Source organism: Caretta caretta, chromosome 12, assembly GCF_965140235.1.
Source record: "Caretta caretta isolate rCarCar2 chromosome 12, rCarCar1.hap1, whole genome shotgun sequence".
Lineage (NCBI taxonomy): Eukaryota > Metazoa > Chordata > Testudines > Cheloniidae > Caretta > Caretta caretta.
The window spans coordinates 22934730-22957533 of NC_134217.1; the positions used below are offsets into that span (position 1 = coordinate 22934730).

At 39.5% G+C, this 22804-nt stretch overlaps 1 long non-coding RNA gene across 4 annotated transcripts in view; it reads right to left on the reverse strand.

Moving 5' to 3' along the window:
* Window positions 1–22804, reverse strand: part of LOC125620592 (uncharacterized) — a 372396-nt gene that overhangs the window by 198013 nt on the left and 151579 nt on the right. For all 4 annotated transcript variants that reach the window (XR_012664581.1, XR_012664579.1, XR_012664578.1 and 1 more), the window contains one exon: window positions 17848–17957. This is a non-coding gene — a long non-coding RNA (uncharacterized LOC125620592). The remainder of the gene's footprint in view (window positions 1–17847; window positions 17958–22804) is intronic.

Genomic DNA, 22804 nt, shown 5'->3' on the forward strand with positions numbered 1-22804 from the left:
TAAATAATGGAGCATAGTTGTACACATGGATTCCTTAAGCACTACCCATTGGAAATAAATGTTTTAAATACTGAACAAGAAATTGAAGGGCCTTATCAGCAGGACCAGCTCTAGGCACCAGCAAAGCAAGCACATGTTTGGGGCGGCACAATTCCAGGGGCGGCATTCCAGTCATCCTTTTTCTTTTTTCTTTTTTTTGCTTGGGGTGGCAAAAAACCTAGAGCCAGCCCTGCTTATCAGAATAATACTGGTGTGCAAACTCATTAGCCCAAGAATTTAAAGTCCTCTAAATTCACTGGCAGTAATCAAAAAGCTAATTTTATGTTCCAGACCACCATCAATACTGCCCGCTGGATCCACCAGGTCATGGAGCATGACAGTGATGGGAGTATGACATCATTAACTGAAGCACTCTCTGAGTTTCTCAATGGTGGCTTCATTTGTATTTCTCTGATGTCTTTTTTAGATATCTAAAGCTAAAGCAAAAAACCCAAGATTCTTAAATTCCATAAAAGGTGGGGATGGAGAAGTAGAAGTAAAAATGGATCTGGCACACAACTAATTTTACCATTATGACAACCAGTTCCTTCACAAAACCCTGCAAATTCTAAAACAGATTGAAGAATCTTTTAGAAACATAAAGCTGTGGACTCCCTTATTCAAGGAACTCTGAAAATCTTTTGCAAATACTTTAATTTAACATTTGCTCTCTTTGCATAAATATCTAGACATTTTTATGGACTCTCCAAATTAATTGAGGTTTGTGATCTTTGCACAAGACTACTGCTGATTCCCTGTGAATATTTTCTTCCTCTAAATTCCTGTCTGCCTTTGTTTTCGTATTCTACCACAATTATCACAGAATCATAGAATATCAGGGTTGGAATGGACCTCAGGAGGTCATCTAATCCAACCCCCTGCTCAAAGCAGGACCAATCCCCAACTAATTAATAAGCATATAAAGCCCTTACTTTCTGTGTTGGGCTGTAAAAGAAAGAGGACATATTTTTGGCATTGGGGTTCATTTACGTAATGCATTGCGATATTTAAATCCTCTAAGATCACTTTAAAAATGTTAAAATGTTTTGCACAAAGGGAAAGTTGAAATGAGAGGTGTAGTTCCAGATTGGACCACTAGAGGAACTGTTGGCCGTGACTCCTGTCTCACAATTCAGCGATGCCATAAAAAGACATATGAGTATGGACAGGGACTGAGGGAGGAGGGAAAAGAAGACTGAGACTGAAGAGCTCATAAGATACTGATTGTATAGCTATGACTCTGGGGCCAAATTTTAAGGTTGGTCTTCACTGGGCATGTAAACACCAAAGAATTAATTTGTGGGCCCAAGGGGTAAGTGAGAGTAACATTGCCTAATTCTCCATCACTGACAATTTTTAATTGAAGATTGTATGTTCTTCTAAAAGATCCACTCTAGGAATTATGTTGGGAAAATTCTACTGCCTGTGTTATACGGATCAGATTAGATGATCATAATGGTCCCTTCTGGTCTTGGAATCTATGAATCTACAGTAAATGACCTAATTTTCCCCTGCAAATAACAGTAGCCCAAAATTTGTGTAAATATGGGTGCAAAAATAGAGGCTGCTTTTTAAAATCTAACCCTTTTGTACGTATGCACCAGTAGTCTGAAAAAATATGTATTTGGTCTAGGTGTTATTTTATAGTATATTAATTCCATCTTCCCATTACTTTAGTTTTCAGAAGATTTTCTCAGAAAGAAATAAGATGTGGTGATACAGAGTTCTTTCTTAGTCTTTTGAATATGTTTATGTGGAAGCATGACAGAATCCTCACTTTAACATGACCTTCTGTGGAACTGAATGGACCTTCACTGGAACCTGACTTAGCAAACTTCTTGATAAGGACTGCAGCACTTCTAGATCTTGCTTGTAGTTGATACATGGCATACACAAGTAATAAGGTGTGCTACTGTACAGAAACCGAATGAATATTCTACATAAAGAGGGTTAATGGTTACAGTGCAGCGAGTTGAGATTAAATATACTGTAGGAGTGTAACTTTATGGGATGTTAATTATAAAGAGGGTGAACATAAATAGGGAGCAGAGAGGGTGCATTAAGGGGTTAAATGTGGCAGGCGGAAGAGTGAGCTCCAACATGGCAGATGAATATGCTGAACTTTACTTATCTGTGCTGCACTTTTTGTTACAGCCTATGTAATAATCTTGGTTCAATAAAACCTAGCATTGCAGATACTTTGACAACTGTCAAGAGGAAGTTAATAGAGATGCAGGTTCTCCTTGTTATTTTTGTCCCTTCTGAACAGAAGAATCTTGGTTTCATTTAACTTCATTTATTTGGATCTTCTCCAGAAGGTTCTATTGCCACCTTCCCCCTTATATCACTCTTTCTTTCATACACAAAGTTGCCTTTGTCTTCCCCTTCATGACATTTTCTTGTAAAGATGTTGTGAAACTCTTCTGCGCGCTACAGGGTGGTGTTACTGACCATTATAATTAGTGTCCAGTCATGATCACTGAAGGAAAAATGTGCTACAGCCCCCCTATGGGTTGTTGCCTCTTCAATTACTTATCCTGTTGCTCTTGAGAGCTTGTTAAAATTATATTTAATGACTGCTGTTTAGATTCCTATGATGAAACCTTATACATGCAGCTTAATTCGTCCATTTAGTTTGCCATCTCCCTTCCATCATTTTTCATGTAACTATTTATAACAAAGTTTTGCCTACAAACGTACAAATTCACTTCCTTATTCTAGTATACTTTATAGTCCTTGCACTGGTCTGTAGCTATTCTACAGCTAAAGAATACATTTTATATTTCCCTTGCTTCATTTTTCTACTCAATGCTTTGTGTATTGGCTGATCAATTTTCTTCTGATTAACAGTAATGTTAAGCAGAATCTTACACTTCACTGATATGTGATTATTTCTGTGCTGAATGTACTGAGAAGCATCTATATCTTCAGTTTTACTAATCAGAATGAAGGAATGCTCCCAACTCATTGTTGAGGTGTCTCACTGACAGTCCCCGGCCCGTTGGTGGGTGGGATCTAACCTGGGACCTCTGGAGCTCAGTGCATGAGCCTCCACTGCATGAGCTAAAAGCCAACTGGCTATTAACTAAAGCTGTAGAGCAGATTCATAATTCTCTCTCTCTCTCTCTCTAAATGGTCTCGGTACCACTAGATGGGACAGAACACCACACCCAGGAGGTGTGTGGGTTACAGAAGCCTTTTTCTAATCACTGTGTGTATGTTGTTAAGAGAAGCATGCATAGCTTTAATTCTATTAGTGAATTCTCCTACCTACTGTCATTCCAAGTATTTTATAGTAACCCCAAAATTACATTGGTTTATAAACTCTCAGACTCATACTTTCGCATTACTGTCTGCTGTACTGTGCTGGGAGTGGATCTCAAGCTCAAATATATTTTCCCTTACAAAGCTAGGTCATGGTATCCATGACAGTCCCCTGGTTTAGGGAGTTATGTGGAGCCCCGGGGAACCATGAAGGGTGAAAACTCTGGGCCAGCTGTTACAAACTGCTCCTCAGCTCCACAGATGCACTGGGTGTGGTGTACAAGGGGAGACAGAGACATGAATCACCTCCTGCCCACCTCCATTTTGACATCTTGCATCCTGGCTGGGAAGCTCTTAAGGAATGCAGGAACTGTTACTATGGGAGACTTCTTGCTCAGCCCCTCTCGCACAGCCTAGTAATGGCTCTACTGTTTGTCTCACTAAAGTCATGCTGGGCATGTCCACTTATAAACAAAATTCCTAGGATGTTATCTCAAAGGTCCTATTTACCATCCAAGGTGTTTAATGTTATAATTTCATTCGTGGAAGTGCCATTTTTGAACCATTTAATCAAGGGGCTGGGGAGAAACCAATCAACCTAGTCATGGTCTTCTGAAGAACCATTCCAGGTAATGCTTGTATGGCACATCTCTCTTGATTCTGGCTATTTTCTCTCCTCTGGAAATGCCAAGATGATATTTTAGCATTTTGGCAAAGTTAGATCACCTTGGCATTATAGCAATCTGATAGATCAAAAATAAATTTTCCTTAAGGTGAGATATTGAAAATATCTTTCATAATAAAGATCTTTCTATTGGAAAAGGTAAAACAGGACAATAAATCAGAGACTCACTTCAGGATGTATCACACTTTTCTCAATGGAAGGAGAGATAACCACTTATCTAATTCCACCTCTTTGCAAGTTTTACTTTTCCCTCTAACGTGCTAACACCTTTTTGAGAATGTGTGCACTACATTTCAGCAGGGTAACTCCCAAGGTAGTGTGTCTGAACCTAGTAACCCATAACAGACCCCATTGCTCCCAGTTCTAATTGCTGGCACTGAATGAGCATCCAAGCAAGGTCCTTTTTATGTACATGAAAAGCTAACATGAAACAAATAAAACTAGAGAAGAATGTTCTTTCTGAATTACTGCCACAATATGTTAACTTCTTAATCAGACTGAGGTGCAAACACTTGGCTTGTGGTACTATGGTTGGATTTATCATTTAAAACACTATGGAGGAGGATTCATAACCTCAGACCTATCATGTTTGTTACTTGCTTACTTATTTTTAAATAAATTTAATATATTTATAAACTGGATAAATTGTCAAAACAGCAACAAATGTACAATATCTAAGTGCTTTTAAAATTAAACATCCTGCATAATTTTTTGCCACTGCTTTGCTTTTACTGCCTATAAACCTGTAAACATTGAAAGGCAATAATGTAACTTGCTAGTCTGCTATGCTGGTCCCCTTCTGAATAGCGACTAAGTGCCTGGAATGGCAAAGAAATAGTAACATTTAAATATAGTAAATAGCATAGAGGTGACATGGTATTATTTCTGTTCCTGGAATGGGTGAGTAACTCCCAAAGTCAGGTTTCTAGATGAATACTTCTATTTCCGCCAGTTTAATATGTGTTTTGCACTCATGTTCACTAATAATCACTGAAAAAATTCACTGTTTCCATGACTGCTCTCCAATCAATAGTTGAGGAAAGTAAACATACCAGGGATACATACTCAGCCCAAGCAAACGTTGTTTTTCATTAAAGGGAATATTTTAACTCAACTCTGTTAAATATGCAGAACATTAATTTATTTCTCATCATAGTCATGAATTCCCTGTGTGAAATCCTGGCCCCACTGGAATGAATAGCAAAATTCTCTTGTGCCCAATCATTCTGTTGCCTAGTCATTTCCACCAATATGAAAAGGCTGGAGAACACCTTCCGTGCAAGGTTGTAGGGGTGTCAATCACCTCCATGGAGAGCCTGCTGTGGGTTCCAGCATAACAGTCTATTTATCTGGGGACCCTTCCACACAAGGAAAACCCACTCCATGGTAGGTCAAGGGGAGTGGCAGTGAGGGAAAGTCATTTGATGCAGCAGTGCCAAAAAGCTGGAGAGTTGGAAGACAGGAGGGCATAGAGAGACAATGTGTATAAGCCCTGTGTCTCCAGAGGACTCAAGAACTTTTCTTCCTAGCAGGGTCCTGTCTGGAGACTTTTCTGGAAGAGGGAATAATCTAGCTTGTTCTGTCTTGTTAGGAACAACTTCCTAATCTAAAAAGCACCCTCTAGCTATTTATTTCTCTAATCAAAACATTTGGAGAACCCTGTTTTGGAGACCCCTGCATTGTGTGTGAACTTTATTATTAAAAAGCCCCAACGCAGGCTGTGCACTGTGAAACAAGAACACAAATGAAAACATTTGTTTAGCTTGTAATGTTATTCACATAATCACAACCCATGTAACCAAAGTGAAACCTTCAAAAAATTATTTTGATTTTCATTTTATTGCCTGCATAAGCTCTGTGGTAGCTATTTCTGTCAAAAGTATTCGAACTAGTATATTTACAATGTCACGCTGTGTGGACTGGTTCATGACCATGAGTGCCAACCTCAGGCAGGCTGTCAAAAAGCAGTGCAGACAGCCCAAACTGGTGGCATGTTCTATAATTAGATTTCACCAACCCAGTAACAAGTGTGAACTCCTGGATCACTGTAACAGTCTTATCATAGAGTCACAGAGCACTCAAATCTATCCATCCAGGCAAGCTGGATTTAGTGATAAATGGTCACTTGCACCAAAAATTGCAAAATGTTCGGGTTGCTCCCAGTCCCAAGAAACCAGTTACTTACCCCAGGTCAATTTGTACCTCTGATCTCACACCAGATACAACACTGGTAGCCTATAGCAAACTAAGGATTTATTAACTAGGAAAAAGAAATGAGAGACTTATTTACAGGTTAAAGCAGGCAACATATAAGCACAAATGAGTCACAGTCTGGTTCCAAAAGGTGACAGAGATATAATAATCTGTCCACTTAATGTCTTTTAGGAGTTGACCCTGGGGATCTCTGCTTTGTGCTTCTTAGCTCCAGCCCTTGTATGAGTCCAAAAAGCAAAAGTGAGAGAACCATTTCTTCTTGTGAGCATCTTTATACACCCTTCCCTCAGAGTTTAAACTGAAGGGATGAGAGCTCCTGAACATTACTTCTTCATGGCTGGATGAGACAATCAACAAAGACTTTGTCCTACAATGGCCCATTTAGTCTTGATAATACTTCCTGATGGGCCAGGGAGGGGGCGGGAATGGGACCACTCTTCCTGCCTAGGTTCACAAATCGGAGCAGGCATTTTTCAATTATAAAGCAAAACTTACATATTACCTTATAGCAGGATACAGGTATTACAAGTAAGATTAATGCATGCAGCAACTTACAAGCATTTTATAGAATCTAAACATTAAACACATTCTTACAAGTCTAACACTTATCTTGAACACCACTAATATGTAGGTGAGCTGGTCTGGTTTCCAGCTATGAATTGTCAGTGCTCAGCTGACACCTACAGATTTGGCAAGGGCTGGCACACCTGGTTTTCCAGCACCATATACAGCACCAAAAAATTTATTTAATGAAGGATAAATACTTTCACTTAACATTTTCTAAAGTAACAATTTTATTTTATGCTCCCTTACCTCTCACTCCCCTTTCATACGGTCAAAGGAAAAATAAAATGCAGCCCTCTCTAATGAAAGGTACTTTGCCTGTTTTCCTGTAATAATATTTGATCTGGCAAGTATTTCTTGAACTTGAGATATTTTCCTAAAAATAAAAGTTCATACCTCTAAGCAATTGTCTGTTTTATTGATAAATTATGTTTCATTTTCTTCAATGTTGTATTTCAAAAGTTCATAGATATTTAGCACTATATACATATAGCCAGAAATGGATTTGCAGGCATCAGAGACTTACAGGTGTAGATCTTTTTTCCTCCAACTATCCCTCTAGACAGCCACATGATAAACTAGTGCTTTGATTGCAAGGTACTGCACTCACACAAGGAACCTTTCAGATGTCTGACTGCATGCTGACATTCATGTGGAATTCTTACACTATGCAATTAAGCATGGATTTCAGATTTGGTTTCAAAAATTCCTTTTCTCACCACATAAGGGGACTATGCACATCTTAACACGGACAGAGCATTTAACGCGATATTCAACAACAAATCTATTAGGGCAAGAGTTCGGCTGCCTTTGTGCAAGTGATACTATAGGGGCTCCGCTTGCCCAAAGCGCAGCCAGAATGCAGCTGCTTGGTGAACCTCCCCTGTGGCACTGAACGTATTCTGTCTGCCTTTGCCCTTCACATGCAGAATACATCCAGCCACTATCACTCAGGTGCTACATCTTCACACACCCAAAAACAGCTTTGGCTTTTAAAGTCAAAACATAGCCCTGAGTGCACAGTGTTTCTGAACTCTGTGGTGTCACAGCACAGAGGGGAACTGCCTAAACGCATTGTGCTCTTTCTGATGTTGCCACAATTAATGCCCTAAAAGCTACAGCATTCTTGGGCTCTGCTTTTGATGCCACTGTATGCTCTTGGGAGTTGGGGCAAGGGGTATCCTTTGAATCTTCACATGTCAGGATGAAAAAAATCAATTTCAATGCCCAAAGGAAGAAATTACTGCTGGAGAAGGTCACTAGCCACTACAAGTTGTTCTATTATCATGTAGCCTTGAAAGGAATCCTACAAAAATTAGATAAGTGTGGAATAATATCTGGTAAATTATAAATACTTTGGGATAATCTGAAAGGCACATAGGGGAGCTAAACTTTAAATGAAGAGTAGAATTTGCTCAGATATGTTTATTCTAGTTAAAGAGAAAACAAGAGAAGACATTTTATGTCTGATGCTGAAGATCTGTCTGCTCATGTCTCAGACTGTATAATACACTACTCAAGAAAATATTACCCCCACAATGCTTAAGAACAACCTGCTTCAGACTGACAAATAGAGCTGAATATTAATGGCAGATTTATATCCTTTAAGATGGATTCTGGAGTACTATGCCATTGTATTCTAAGGAAAATAATACACACACACACACAGGCTGTCAAGCAATTAAAAAAATTATTGTGATTAATCATACGATTAATCACGCTGTTAAACAATAGTAGAATACCATTTATTTAAATATTTTTGGATGTTTTCTACATTTTAAAATATATTGATTTCAATTACAACATAGGATACAAAGTGTAGAGTGCTCATTTTATATTTATTTTTATTACAAATATTTGCACTGTAAAAAACAAAATTAGTATTTTTCAATTCACCTAATACAAGTACTGTAGTTCAATCTCTTTATCATGAAAGTTGAACTTACAAGTGTAGAATTATGTACAAAAAAACCCCTGCATTCAAAAATAAAAACGTAAAACTTTAGAGCCTACAAGTCTAATCAGTCCTATTTCTTGTTCAGCCAATCACTCAGACAAACATTTGCATTTTACATTTGCAATAGTTGTCTGCTTCTTGTTTACAATGTCACCTAAAAGTGAGAACAGGCGTTCACAGAGCACTATTGTAGCCGGCGTCACAAGATATTTACATGCCAGATGCACCAAAGATTCATATGTCCCTTGCTGCTTCAACCACCATTCCAGAGGACATGTGTCCACGTTAATGACGGGTTCTGCTAGATAACGATCCAAAGTAGTGCGGACTGATGCATTTTCATTTTCATCATCATGAGTCAGATGCCACCAACAGAAGGTTGATTTTCTTTTTTGGTGGTTTGGGTTCTGTAGTTTCCGCATCAGAATATTGCTCTTTAAGACTTCTCAAAGCATGCTTCACGCAGATTTTAGGAGGCACTTTAGATTCTTAAATCTTGGTTCAAGAGCTGTAGCTATCTTTAGAAATTTCATATTGGTATCTTCTTTGCATTTTGTCAGATTTGTAGTGAAAGTGTTCTTAAAATGAACAACATGTGCTGGGTCATCATCCAAGACTGCTATAACATGAAATATATGTCAGAATGTGGGTAAAACAGAGCAGGAAACATACAATTCATAAATGTAATTAATGCATTCTTTTAACAAGTGTCATCAGCATGGAAGCATGTCCTCTGAAACGATGGCCAAAGCATGAAGAGGCATATGAATCTTTAGTGCATCTGGCATGTAAATATCTTGCAATGCCGGCTTCAACAGTGCCATGCAAAGCTTTGTTCTCACTTCAGGTGACATTAAGAAGTGGGCAGCCTTATCTCCCGTAAATGTAAACAAACTTGTTTCTCTCAGTGATTGGCTGAATAAGAAGTAGGACTGAGTGACCTTGTAGGTTCTAAAGTTTTACACTGTTTTGTTTTCGAGTGCAGTGATGTAAAAAAAAAAACCCTACATTTGTAAGTTGCACTTTCATGATAAAGAGATTTTGTCAGATTTGTAGTGAAAGTGTTCTTAAAATGAACAACATGTGCTGGGTCATCATCCAAGACTGCTATAACATGAAATATATGTCAGAATGTGGGTAAAACAGAGCAGGAAACATACAATTCATAAATGTAATTAATGCATTCTTTTAACAAGTGTCATCAGCATGGAAGCATGTCCTCTGAAACGATGGCCAAAGCATGAAGAGGCATATGAATCTTTAGTGCATCTGGCATGTAAATATCTTGCAATGCCGGCTTCAACAGTGCCATGCAAAGCTTTGTTCTCACTTCAGGTGACATTAAGAAGTGGGCAGCCTTATCTCCCGTAAATGTAAACAAACTTGTTTCTCTCAGTGATTGGCTGAATAAGAAGTAGGACTGAGTGACCTTGTAGGTTCTAAAGTTTTACACTGTTTTGTTTTCGAGTGCAGTGATGTAAAAAAAAAAACCCTACATTTGTAAGTTGCACTTTCATGATAAAGAGATTGCACTACAGATTGCACTATTGTATGAGGTGAATTGAAAAATACTATTTCTTTTTTAATCACTTTTCAGAGCAAATATTTGTAATCCAAGATACAATAAAGTGAACACTGTACACTTTGTAGTCTGTGTTGTAATTTAAATTGATATATTTGAAAACGTAGAAAACATCCAAAAATATTTAATAAATTTCAGTTGGTATTCTATTGTTTAACCGTGCAATTAATCACGACTTTTAATTCTCCATTTGGATGTTATACATGTATGTGAATGCTATTTGATATTAATTCCACTGTAGCTCTATTTCAAAAAGCCTTTGCAGAGGTCACCTAAAATGAAATTATAATAGTTAATTACTTAACTTGGGCTATGAACCCTAATGAACACAATGTAAGATTGGGTCAAGTTTTGCAAAGAGTAAGAAAAAAATACTTAACCTTGACTGTTTACTATTAACTGTTACTGTTAAAAGATTACTACACTCAATTTACGGAGATTAAAAAAAAACAAAGAAAAAAATCAGGAGAATGGCAATTACCCATATCAAATCACAATATGCAAGGCATAGAATAGCACAAGTTCTGATTACTGACAACAAACCTCAGTTCTCATATTTGGAATTTCAGGAATTCATTAAGACTTACAAGTCTGACAATTTTCAGAGGAACAGCCGTGTTAGTCTGTATTCGCAAAAAGAAAAGGAGTACTTGTGGCACCTTAGAGACTAACCAATTTATTTGAGCATGAGCTTTTGTGAGCTACAGCTCACTTCATCAGATGTTTACCGTGGAAACTGCAGCAGACTTTATATACACACAGAGAATATGAAACAATACCTCCTCCCACCCCACTGTCCTGCTGGTAATAGCTTATCTAAAATGATCAACAGGTGGGCCATTTCCAGCACAAATCCAGGTTTTCTCACCCTCCACCCCCCCACACAAATTCACTCTCCTGCTGGTGCTAGCCCATCCAAAGTGACAACTCTTTACATAATCAAGTCGGCTATTTCCTGCATAGATCAAGAAGATCTATGAATTTGTGTGGGGGGGTGGAGGGTGAGAAAACCTGGATTTGTGCTGGAAATGGCCCACCTGTTGATCATTTTAGATAAGCTATTACCAGCAGGACAGTGGGGTGGGAGGAGGTATTGTTTCATATTCTCTGTGTGTATATAAAGTCTGCTGCAGTTTCCACGGTAAACATCTGATGAAGTGAGCTGTAGCTCACGAAAGCTCATGCTCAAATAAATTGGTTAGTCTCTAAGGTGCCACAAGTACTCCTTTTCTTTTTAAGTCTGACAATATCACTGTCTTGCTAAAACAACCATATGTTGATGAGAGAGTTGTTTCAATATGGAAAAACCTCAGAGATTTTCTCTTAAAGAGTTTTTCAAGGGAACGGGAGGGGGCAGGGAATGGGTCCCATTTTGATGGCCTCCCTGAAAGTGACATTGGAGGACCAACTAGCTGCTACCCCAAAAAAGCTCAAGAGGGAGTGGAGGTCTGTCAGCCATGCTCAGAGATGTCAAGAGGAGAGGGGGAAACTGTTCTTTCATAACTATAAGACTATAGGGGCAGGAAGCAGGTGGAAAGTGGAAGGGAAGGCAAGGAAGAATGGGGAGCCAAGAAAGGTGATGGCATGTGTCAGAAAAGCCCCAAAAAACACAAAAGAAGCAGGATGGAGATAAGGGACCAGCAAAGGACGGTGGGATAGGGCCTCACTAGTAAGCAAAATCCAAGTTTGATTGAAATGTCTCTTTTAAATTTCTCTAATTACTATTTGCCTTATTTAATTTGTGGTAGAACCCAGTGTGTGATGGATGCTTTCCAAACACTCATGAAGAACAATCCCTGCTACTAAAAGCTTGCAATCTAAGACAGGCAAATTGGCAGAGTATTCTAACCCTGTAGCTGTTGCTTTGTAATTATAAAGAACCACACCTTAAGGAGGGATCCTAAGAACAACCCTACCCTCTCCCCACACCCAACTCACAGTAATATTCTACTATTGCATATAGAAGGATTGAGAGGAAAAACCACCTGATTTTTGCAGACAAGGTACTGTTTTGGAGTAGTATATAAAACTTCAGTAGCCCATGGAGTTAACCCTAAAAATTCTGGTTACACTCAGTTCCAGCAGAGGAACTGGTTGTCACACTTACAAGCAATATGAACAAAACAAAAAACACTTCCGCCTGGGGAAGGTCAGCTAGTTAGCCTTTCTTCTGGTCTCATGGCACCCAGCCCTTTGCAGCCTCCTGGCCCTGACTTAGGAAAGCCAGCTGGCTAACCCTCTACTGGTCTCCAGCACCAGCCTTCCCCCGTCACCCTGGCCCTGGTTCAGAAAGGCCAGCAAGCTCGGCCCTCTGCTGCTCTCCTGTCCTATTTATTAGTCCCAGATGTGATGCTACCTTCTGAATCCGGTCATATTAGGATGCACCTTTGATGGCACAGGGGAGTGGATTCTCTTCACTTAAAGGGGCCAGCTCTTTAAAGATGCACAATAAAAATGTAAACATTTACTTGCCTTTTTTGCAGACACAAATGTTCTTTTTGGTTAAATTCAAATAGAAGATGGCAGATATTCAATTGCTGAAAATTTCTTCCACTGTTGAATGTACCCACTAAGTTAAAGGCTATTTGTATAGAAAAGAGGCCATTACAAAATATAACATTTTGCAAACACCACTCAGACTGGACACCACAAAAAACTCCCCATGTATTTAACATTACCATAGAATGATATCTGAGATATCCTAGTTATTTTACTGTACTGTATTTAACTATACAGAAATAGTGGTAAATGTTGATTTTTTTATTGGTTAACAGTCCACTTTACACAACACAACACAAGATGCTGTGCTCATTCAAGACTCGGACACAAAAGTTGATAAAACCATAGCCTATGGATTCAATATTATTTTGTTTTCCCTATTTAATTTCCTACCCAGTCTTACTGCATGTTTATGGTATTCCTTCTCATGTTCATGGTGTTCCTCCTTCTTTTTTTCCTAGCTAAAACTATGAAATGATGTGCAGGAGACACACCAGAACAGAATTCACATTCTATTCAGCCAATGCCTTTCTGCAGCTCTGCACATTTTTTTTTCATAAATCACACTAAATCAGTGTCCCCAGCCATGCCCTGTAGTCCGGCAAGTGTCACTGCCCAGTGGGAAAACATAAGGTCTGACACTAATGGAAGGTTTTGCCACTGGCTCTTCATATCCAGATTATGATTTTTGTATTCCTCAGTTTCACATAAAAAACCCAAAGACTAAACTCTCTTTCTGTTCTGCAACCCTTCAGCAAGTGTTGTAACGTTCACTGCCTGGGGAGCTGAAGGCAAAAAAGGCCTGGCACAAAGGTACACTATATTTTCAAAACTACTCTATCATCATCAGGTTCATGTGAGTATATACTGAGTTTAATTAAAGTCAATGAAGAAAAATTATGCTTTTAAAAGTGCTAATCTGACATTTAACTTCCAAAACATGATTTATTTGCAGTTGAAGGACTTATTTGGTTTTTAACATCCAGTCACTTAAAACTGAATCTCACCCTCATTTTAACTTTGCTCCATCTAAAATATTCAATGACAGCTGTAACATTTGATCTGAGTTTTAAGTTACAATAAAAAAGTCACTCCCAACTCTTGGAAGTATTTCATTATTATTTGCACAATTATTTTTACTGTGAGAGAGTAATAAATACTTGAAATTTACAAAAATAATCTAGTAAACTGCATTGAGTCAAATAATTATTTTCTTGAATTTTTCATAAAAATTAGCTTTACTAAAATTGCTCTATGCTTTTTATTATGGATACTATGTAACATACTAGTCATTTTATAATAAATTCCTTACAAGTAAAAGACTGTTTTCCTACTTAGAACAAGGAACCACTATCCTTTAAAAAAACATTAAAGAGTCTTGGGCTTTTGGACACAACAAAAATTAGAAGACATGGACAAATTGGTTTGGATAATATTGGAAACAAACTCAACCTTCATCCCACACCTCTTTCAAAGGGACACTGTTAAGTTAAAAACAATGACCCATATCACTTCGATTAATCCACACAGAGCACCAGAAACTGCTTGTTTGCTCTCATGTCATTCAATGGGAAGCAGGCTTTGCATCCTCCTGAAACTTAGAGGTGTCTTGGCCAACAGAACACAAATGTCTCAAGGATTCACTGGAGACCAGGACCATCTGTGTAGAAACCCCGTGCCTCTGCACTGCCTCCCACCACTTAACAGTACCGTCTCCACAGTAGCATGCTTCTGTCAGAACCACCAGCCATTCTCTCTGGAACCTCCTCTCAGGGACATTTCAGAGAGCCAAGGGAGAGAGTCAGTGGCTTGCAACAAGTTCCATATTGTGACTATCTCAGCTCCTTCTCCCACTCAGCAATATGGGAAAGGCAGGTGGTCATGACAGCCCAGTTAGAGAACCCCTTCCCCAAAGTTAGTGCTTAGCCAGCATCAATGTAGGCAGGGAATTCCCAGAGGATTATAGCAAGACAGTGCCACAGGGCAGCTATCTCCCAGCTGGTCTCATTTGAAACCCCATCCCCACGCACATACCCTCAGCCCCATTGTAACAGCGGTTCTCAAACTTTTTACCATCTGGTCCACTTTTACTGAAGCCCAGAAGTTCAGACCCCCTAGAGACAATTCATACATATTAACAACTGCTGGAAACTAGAATACATATGCAATTATCATAGCCTGTAGCTGGGCACAGCTGATTTCTGTGCCCACGGTTTATCCAAATGTAGAAAGGCTGATCCAAACTGACACTGGAGTGGGACCTGTGAAAGGATCAAGTGACAGGGACTCTAAGGTAGACAGAATGGAGCTACAAGAACACAAGGGAAGAAGGGGCTCAACAGGAGACCCCCATCATACCAGCCAGTTTCCCCATGGGTCCCCATTCCCCTAGCCTGTCCTTCTCATCTCCCAGTTGGCAAGGCTCTAAAGTAGCCAGCTACTGTTTCTCCTTTCCCATGCTTCTGGGTATCCATTCCACACTGGCTGGCTGAGCATCTGCAGAGAGGAGTACTGAGAACAGAAGAGTGAAGAATCTCCCTGTCAGCAACAATATCACCACAGTAGCCCTGGGTGGCCAGGAGTATTCAGTGGAGGGGAATCCCTATTCAGACCCTGCAGGTCTTCTAGGTGTGAAGGAGGCTTTAGTTGGAGCAGGAACAAGCACACAGGAAATCTAACGGCAAATCTCATGCAGCCTTTGGTATTTTCAGGAGTGCAAACTACAACAACAAGACCAGCGTTTCAGGCTCCACCAAGACACTTCTCAGGCCCACCCAGCCGAAGGGCCAGGATGCATAGTCTGAGAAAGCGTATGATAGAACACCTATGAAGGGGCTCCAGGAATGACAATACCCTGCCAACACACATTCGCGTGTGTGCGCGCGTGCACACACACACCCCGCACCTGGACGAGATCTAGAAGGTATTTAGTCCCTTGCTTATGGAGGAGGAGGGGGTGATTTAGCCAAACATTTTAAACACACATTTCCTTCGCTGTTTTATTCATAAAAATCCTTGTATTATAGAAATTAATATTTTAATCCAATTCATTTTTCACCATAAGTGGTATTTGTTTCCATTCTTGCATTCCTCCAATCTGGAACAGTGAAAATAGACTAGCCAGTCCTGCTTTTGTTCTAATCCATTTCTATGAGTTTGACTGTCTGACTCATGCACTAGCAAAATGTGAGAAATATTTAAATATAAATGAAGGGTTTTCATGAGAATGCTAAAAAATCATGAAAACAGTTTGAAAAATCTCGATTGCTCATAACCTGATAGTAATTTCCTAAAATGCAAAAGAGTTTGGCTCTCTTTTCCATGTGTTTGGACACTTCCCCATCCAAGCCTAACCAGAAGCAGAAAGTACCAGGAGTCTCATGAAAAAGTCCATTGTCAACAGAGAGAGGCTTAGCCTGTTTAAAACTCGGATCAAAATTTTCAATATTCCTCAAGCTCAAAATTGAGGGATATTCGGATTCAGGGTTTTGACTTGAACTGTTAAAATGACATGGGCCTGCTGCAAAATTTGCATCTGATTTCCAGTTTGGATTCCACCCCTCAAATTTCCATATCCAGGATTTTCGTTTGACCTGTCTGGAGTTTTCACAATTTTTTCAGTACAGTACTGCAAAAGCAAGTGGCTCAGGTAGAATAAGCATCTGAATTTTTGGATACTTTTCTGAACTGAACCAACCTCCAGATTTGTTGAGGTTCACCCATCAATGCTTCACAAATCTCATTTTAGGGCCCCCAAAAGTGCACTTCCAGTGTTTGCAAATGAACATTTTTGGTCATATGCAAACAGATAGTTGCATACATAAAATAGTACCTGCACATACCATCACCCTTAGATGTGTGATTCTGTATCTGCAAACGGGGGGCAACAATTATGATAAGTATCATCAGAAGCCCTTAGGACTTAAGTCCAAACTTCTCATCATTTTTAAATGTTGTTTTAACTATGAAAAAAGAAAAGGAGGACTTGTGGCACCTTAGAGACGAACAAATTTATTTGAGCATAAGCTTTTGTGAGCTACAGGTCACTTCATCAGATGCATTCAGTGAAAAATACAGTGGAGAGATTTATATATAGAGAGAACATGAAACAATGGGGGTAACCATACACACTGTAACAAGAGTGATCACTTAAGGTGAGCTATTACCAGCCGGAGAGCAGGGTGGTGGTGGGGGGGGAGGGAAGACTTTTGTAATGTTAATCAAGGTGTGCCATTTCCAGCAGTTGACAAGAACGTCTGACGAATGGGGGTGGGGGGGTGGGAATAGTTTTACTTTGTGTTACCCGTCCACTCCGAGTCTTTATTCAAGCCTAAATTAATTGTATCCAGTTTGCAAATTAAATTAAATTGTATCCAGTTTACAATTAAATTAAATGTATCAGAGGCTCGTTCACCTGCACATCTACCAATATGATATATGCCATCATGTGCCAGGAATACCCCTCTGCCATGTACAATGGCCAAACTGGACAGTCTCTACACAAAAGAATAAATGGACACAAATCAGACGTCAAGAATTATAACATTCAAAAACCAGTCGGAGAACACTTCAATCTCTTTGGTCACTCAATTACAGACCTAAAAGTGGCAATTCTTCAACAAAAATCTTCAAAACCAGACTCCAACGAGAGACTGCTGAATTGGAATTAATTTGCAAACTGGATACAATTAACTTAGGCTTGAATAAAGACTGGGAGTGGATGGGTCATTACACAAAGTAAAACTATTCCCCCCTCCCCTTTGCCTTTCTGGTGATTATTTGGTCAAAGCTCTGGTGATATCATTTTCTCCACTAATCCTATGCTTATTTTGATATAATTTACATTATGACACATCAACTGACAGTGTGACCCCTGTGGTCTTTAAGTAACAAGCTGTAAAGGAAGCCTGGCTGCTGAAGTAACACTGCAAGTAGATAAACCAGTCATCTAAAGTCTGTGTCCAATTCCCTGTTAATGCAGTCAAGCCCAGTTCAAGCAAGTTTAGGCCCATAAAATCTCTACAGGCTGATGGTACTACTCACCAAGAACACTTAGCTGACAATAGCAAAGCCATGCAGGCCTAGCTCCACAGCTACCCCTGTGAGATAACAGCGTACACTTGTTTCTGTGGTTACTGCTTGTCACCACTATTCTGAAAAACAAAAAAGCAAAGGCTGTTATCACAAAAACATCCTTACTGCTATCAAGTATAAAAAAAAACAATGTTTGAATATTATGTTATTGATGCAAAGAATGAAGTGTCTACCATGTGGATCATGACTCTAGGCATAGGTGGATGAACGGATGCTGTGCACCAGACTTTCCACCCTTGCAGGTAGTGGAGTGTCAACACAGCTATATATGGCTTCAACCCTTCTCTGCTAGGCAGCAAAGTAAGAGTCGGGGGAGGAAGAGATGTTACAGCTTGTAAAGTGCTGATTCCGCATACTCCCACCTAAGTGGAAAAGACGAGCTCAAGAAAAAGTGGGCCACAGAGGAGTGCCTCAGACATCTGCCAGCACAGTACAGCGATATGCCTCACTCAGGGCTGAGACTAAAGGTACAATCTAGTACTGAGGATTTGATCCTGCACTACTGAATTCAAACGAAGATTTGCAGTTGACTTCAAATGGCACATAACTGTGCCCCAAGTGAGTGGGTCACATTTCAAATCAGTTGCACAAACAGGAACAGAACATAGGAGTCCTGACTCTCAGTTCTGTGCTCTAGCCACCAGATACTACCCCAAGACAGAGATAACATGCCAAATCTCAGTCTGGAGCACATATTTAATTTTGAACACCTGACAATAAATCCTGCATATTAACTGAAACTGTGTGAATTGCATCACTACAGTAATTTCCATTCAGAGTCTTAAAATCAGGGCCCACGTTCTTCCCTTCATTGCAAAGATTTTACTTTCCTTCCCCTTAGTTAGAACTCTGCTGAATTTTTCAATATATTCATGCAAACAAGATATTTCATCTCATGGATTTTACTCCAGTTCTGTCTATACACATTTTAAATAAATTAAGATAAAATAAATCCATTTTATTGTATTATTTTGTGCCATCTCTATGAAATAAGGCCCATCTTTGTATTTTGTAAGGAATGTTGACATGGCTGAAAATGTTGCATGAAGTATAATCTTTGAAGATTGCACTGCTAGAAAAAATAAACCCAAGCCTTGAAGCCCAGAGTGATTGGGACTTGATTGAAATGCCTCTGAAGCATACATCCCAATTCAGCTATGCTGTAAAGTTCATACAATTGATCAACAATGTAGTAGTAACAAAAGGAGTGACCAGTAGCTTTGTTTTCTAAACACCTGTTCATTTCTTACAAACATAAAACATGCCCGTGAAATAAATAAATTATATGTGATCCGTTACTTTTCAAAAAGAGAATTGCAAACTTACAGTAGCAAAGAAAACACCATATTAAAAAGGTGTGCAAATCTAAGGCAGCCTCAGAGACAAAACAAAACAAAAAAACCCTAAGGGCCAAATTCCAAAATCCATAATTGAGCAAACTCCTTTTGAGAAGTTTTGCTCAATTAAGAATCACAGAGTTTAGCCCTATAAACTAGGCCATCATCTGTGTTGTATTGGCATAGATATCCCATCTTTTGTGGTCCACTTCTGTTCTCTCATGTGGGGCAAAACTCCCAATGATTTCAAATGGGAATAGTTTCAAACTCCACACATCCAGCAAATGTATCATACCCAGGACACAGTCAGAAGAAAGACATTAGGAAAGAGGAGGAAGCAACATTTCAGCCAACAGGGATTTGGTTTCATGGGCCATCTTGCTGTCAATTGGTATTTGTTACCAGGTAAAGATATAAAAATATCTTGCTAGGTCATTAGATCTCTTGTTATAATTCTAGTGATATTGTGCTAAGAAATTTCTATTTCGACACTGTTCCATGCATCTATCTAAGGTTTATCAATAGCATCATCCCGGAGGTGTTTAAGCACTGTTAAAGAAGTGGCTGCACTGCAATAGTGAAATGGTAGAGTTAAGGCACTATCTGCTTTAACAACTCAGTCTAACACCACACATCCAATACAAGATGAACAGAATAATGGCACAGCAGGAGGCTATGACGCTTTTGTTTATGAAAGAAAATGAAATGTTGGCAAAGATAAATGTTTCTGAATAGAGCAAGGAAGCCAAGTGAAATCCCTTTCAGTTACTATGAGGTGATCTTATATCCTTGAGAATGTTCCTTGTAATATCTGTAAAAAATTATCAAAAAAGATCAGGCAAATGTGGTCAGTTAAGAAAGTTAAGGTTTCAATACCCAAACATAAAAAGTTAGCTGACACCACCTGCCAAATATTTTTCAAAACTTTCTCTTACAGCACCGTCTTCTGCAGGGTCAAAGAAATCCTGTTTGAGGACGAAACTCCTACCGGACGCAGAAAATTATATTCCTAATGTACTCACTTGATATGCTGCAGTGTGAACTTCTGGGAGATGATGATGAAGCCTGTAGTAGTACTAGGCTTCAAACTGGTGGCACAATGATAACTCCAGAAATCAGCAAAGCAAAGAGAGGTGAAAATAACACTTAGTGAAAGGGACAAGAGTAGCTTAAAGTGTTGATTTCCCAGTAGTCAAACCAGAAAACTCCCTTGGCTTGTTCTGGCAGTACTAGTACTGCTTCTGCCTTAATTCTGCTTGTCTCTACATGAACAAAAATATCGTCTGTGTCTTCTGAATCAATGAGCTCTCCCTAAAGAACATCAGCCATTGGTGAGGTGGAAGCAGGTGTGGAGAGCTGTGACAATCAATGTCATTTAGATTTTGTTCAATTCAAGAACATAAATTGGAGAGTGCGTAAACTAGGCATGACAGTTTGATTAATCAAATACTGGCTTCAGAAGAGAGATCTACTTGCTTACTAGGAGTAGAAGAGAGCTCGTAATGAGGAAAAGTTAGATTCAACATAGTTTCACAACATCTATTTCTGTTATGTCACAGGATCCAAGAAAGAACATAAGTATAACTCCTGAATCGACATGTATCATATCACCAGACAGGAGTTTAAAATAGGACAGGTAAAGACAACAACCTTCACAAACAAGGTGGGAGATTCCCAAAATTGAGCACAGCACCTTGGTCTGGCATCAGCATTTTGGCAACAGCCACAAGCACATACAGGCAGAAGAACACTACAGAAAATAGCTTCCTCCCAGGCAAACGACTCACTTTCTGGACTATTCAAAGAACAGGTTGAAACTTTGATTTTTCAATTATACATTTTATAGAAAATCTAAATTGGAAAAATGTTGAACAAAAATTTTTTTTTACTAAAATGTAGCATTGAGATCAACCAGATCCCAGAGCTCGAGAACTGCGAGGACTCCAGTGCCACAAAGCAAATCCCAGTTAATTTATTTCTTTTTAAAAGGGGGGAAGGGGGAGAGACAAGAAAAGACAGCTAAAAAGAGGCAAAACCCATATCTCCAAACAGGGTTCCTGTATTGCAGGTCTTATAGATTTCCCCCCATTCCCCACCCCCAAAAGAGCCTTCCTGAGGCTGACAGCCAGTAAAATCTTATAATCTGGAGAGGGTACCCCACCTGTCTCTATTTTAAAGGGACAGTGCCCTATCATGTTTCCAGGCACTAAAGAGAAGATATGACATGTGCCGTATGATAGCATTTTCTTCTACTGCATGCAGAATAAGGGAGAAGTGAAGTCCAAACACGCAAAAGACATCTGCCCAAGCATTCTGTCCATTTTGTATTCTGGTCAGTGCTGTTGGGTGAACGTCGTAGCAAGCATGGGAGTTTGTTTGAAGTAAGATGTCTTTGTAATAAATACATTTATGGGGACACTGGGTACTCTAGCTTAACATTTAATGTTGACTTTGGCACACTACATAAACTCTTTTGATAAAACCCTGGCTCCAGTGAAGTTAATGGGAATTTTCCCATTGACTTTAATAGGTCAGGAACTTCACCTTTCATGGTCCCCAGGTGAATTACAGGAGGAATCATCATAAACCTCCTGTCGTATAGTGAATAATTTTCAAAAGTACTTAGGTGACAGGCTCACAAGTCCCATTTTCAAAAGTGATTTAGGCACTTAGGAGCCTAAGGGTATGTCTACATGACAATAAAACACCCATGGCTGGCAATGTCAGCTTCGTCAGGCTCGCAGGGCTCAGACTGGAGGGTTATAAAATTGCAGTGTAGACATACCTTGCATACCAAGATAGAGCCTGGCCTCATACAACCCCACAGCCCGAGCCCCGCAAGCGTGAGTCAGCTGACTTGGACCAGATGTTTTACTGCAGCGTAGACATACATTAAGATCTGGTCTACACTAGGGAATTAAGTCAATATAACTACATCGCTCAGGGGTGTGAAAAATCCACACCCCTGACCAACGCATTTAAACAGACCTAGCCACTGGTATATACAGAGCTAGCATTCTACAAGCATTCCACAATGGAATTCTTCTGTTGACCTCGCTTCTGCCTCTTGGGGAGGTGGAGTACCTATTGTGATGCTGGCGGACCAGCTGCCAGCTGATGCCAAAGCACTGGGCCTACCTGAACACGAACAAATGCATAACTGGAAACCAGTCTGCTTACCGGTGAGTTAGCATAGTTCAAATAGACACAAGTGTTTAAGAATGTATTTCGTGTTTAGACTTTATGGAATGCTTGTAGGATGCTGCATGTATTAATCCTACTTATAATATCTGTATCCCATGCTATAAGGTAATACTTAAGTGTTTGCTGTAAAATGTTCTGCAACTATGTTACTCATCAAATAGGAGGAAAAACTTCACCTAATGCAAAATGCTGGATTCCTACAGAATGTGTTATCTCCTGCTCATCAGGAAGAACTATTGAATCCAAATGGGCCATTGTAACAGACTGTCAATTTCTCTACCCTCCCCACCCCCACCGATGAAGAGGTTACATGCAGAAGCACTAGTCCCATCAGCCTGTGGTCTAGGGAGGTGGGAATAAAATTC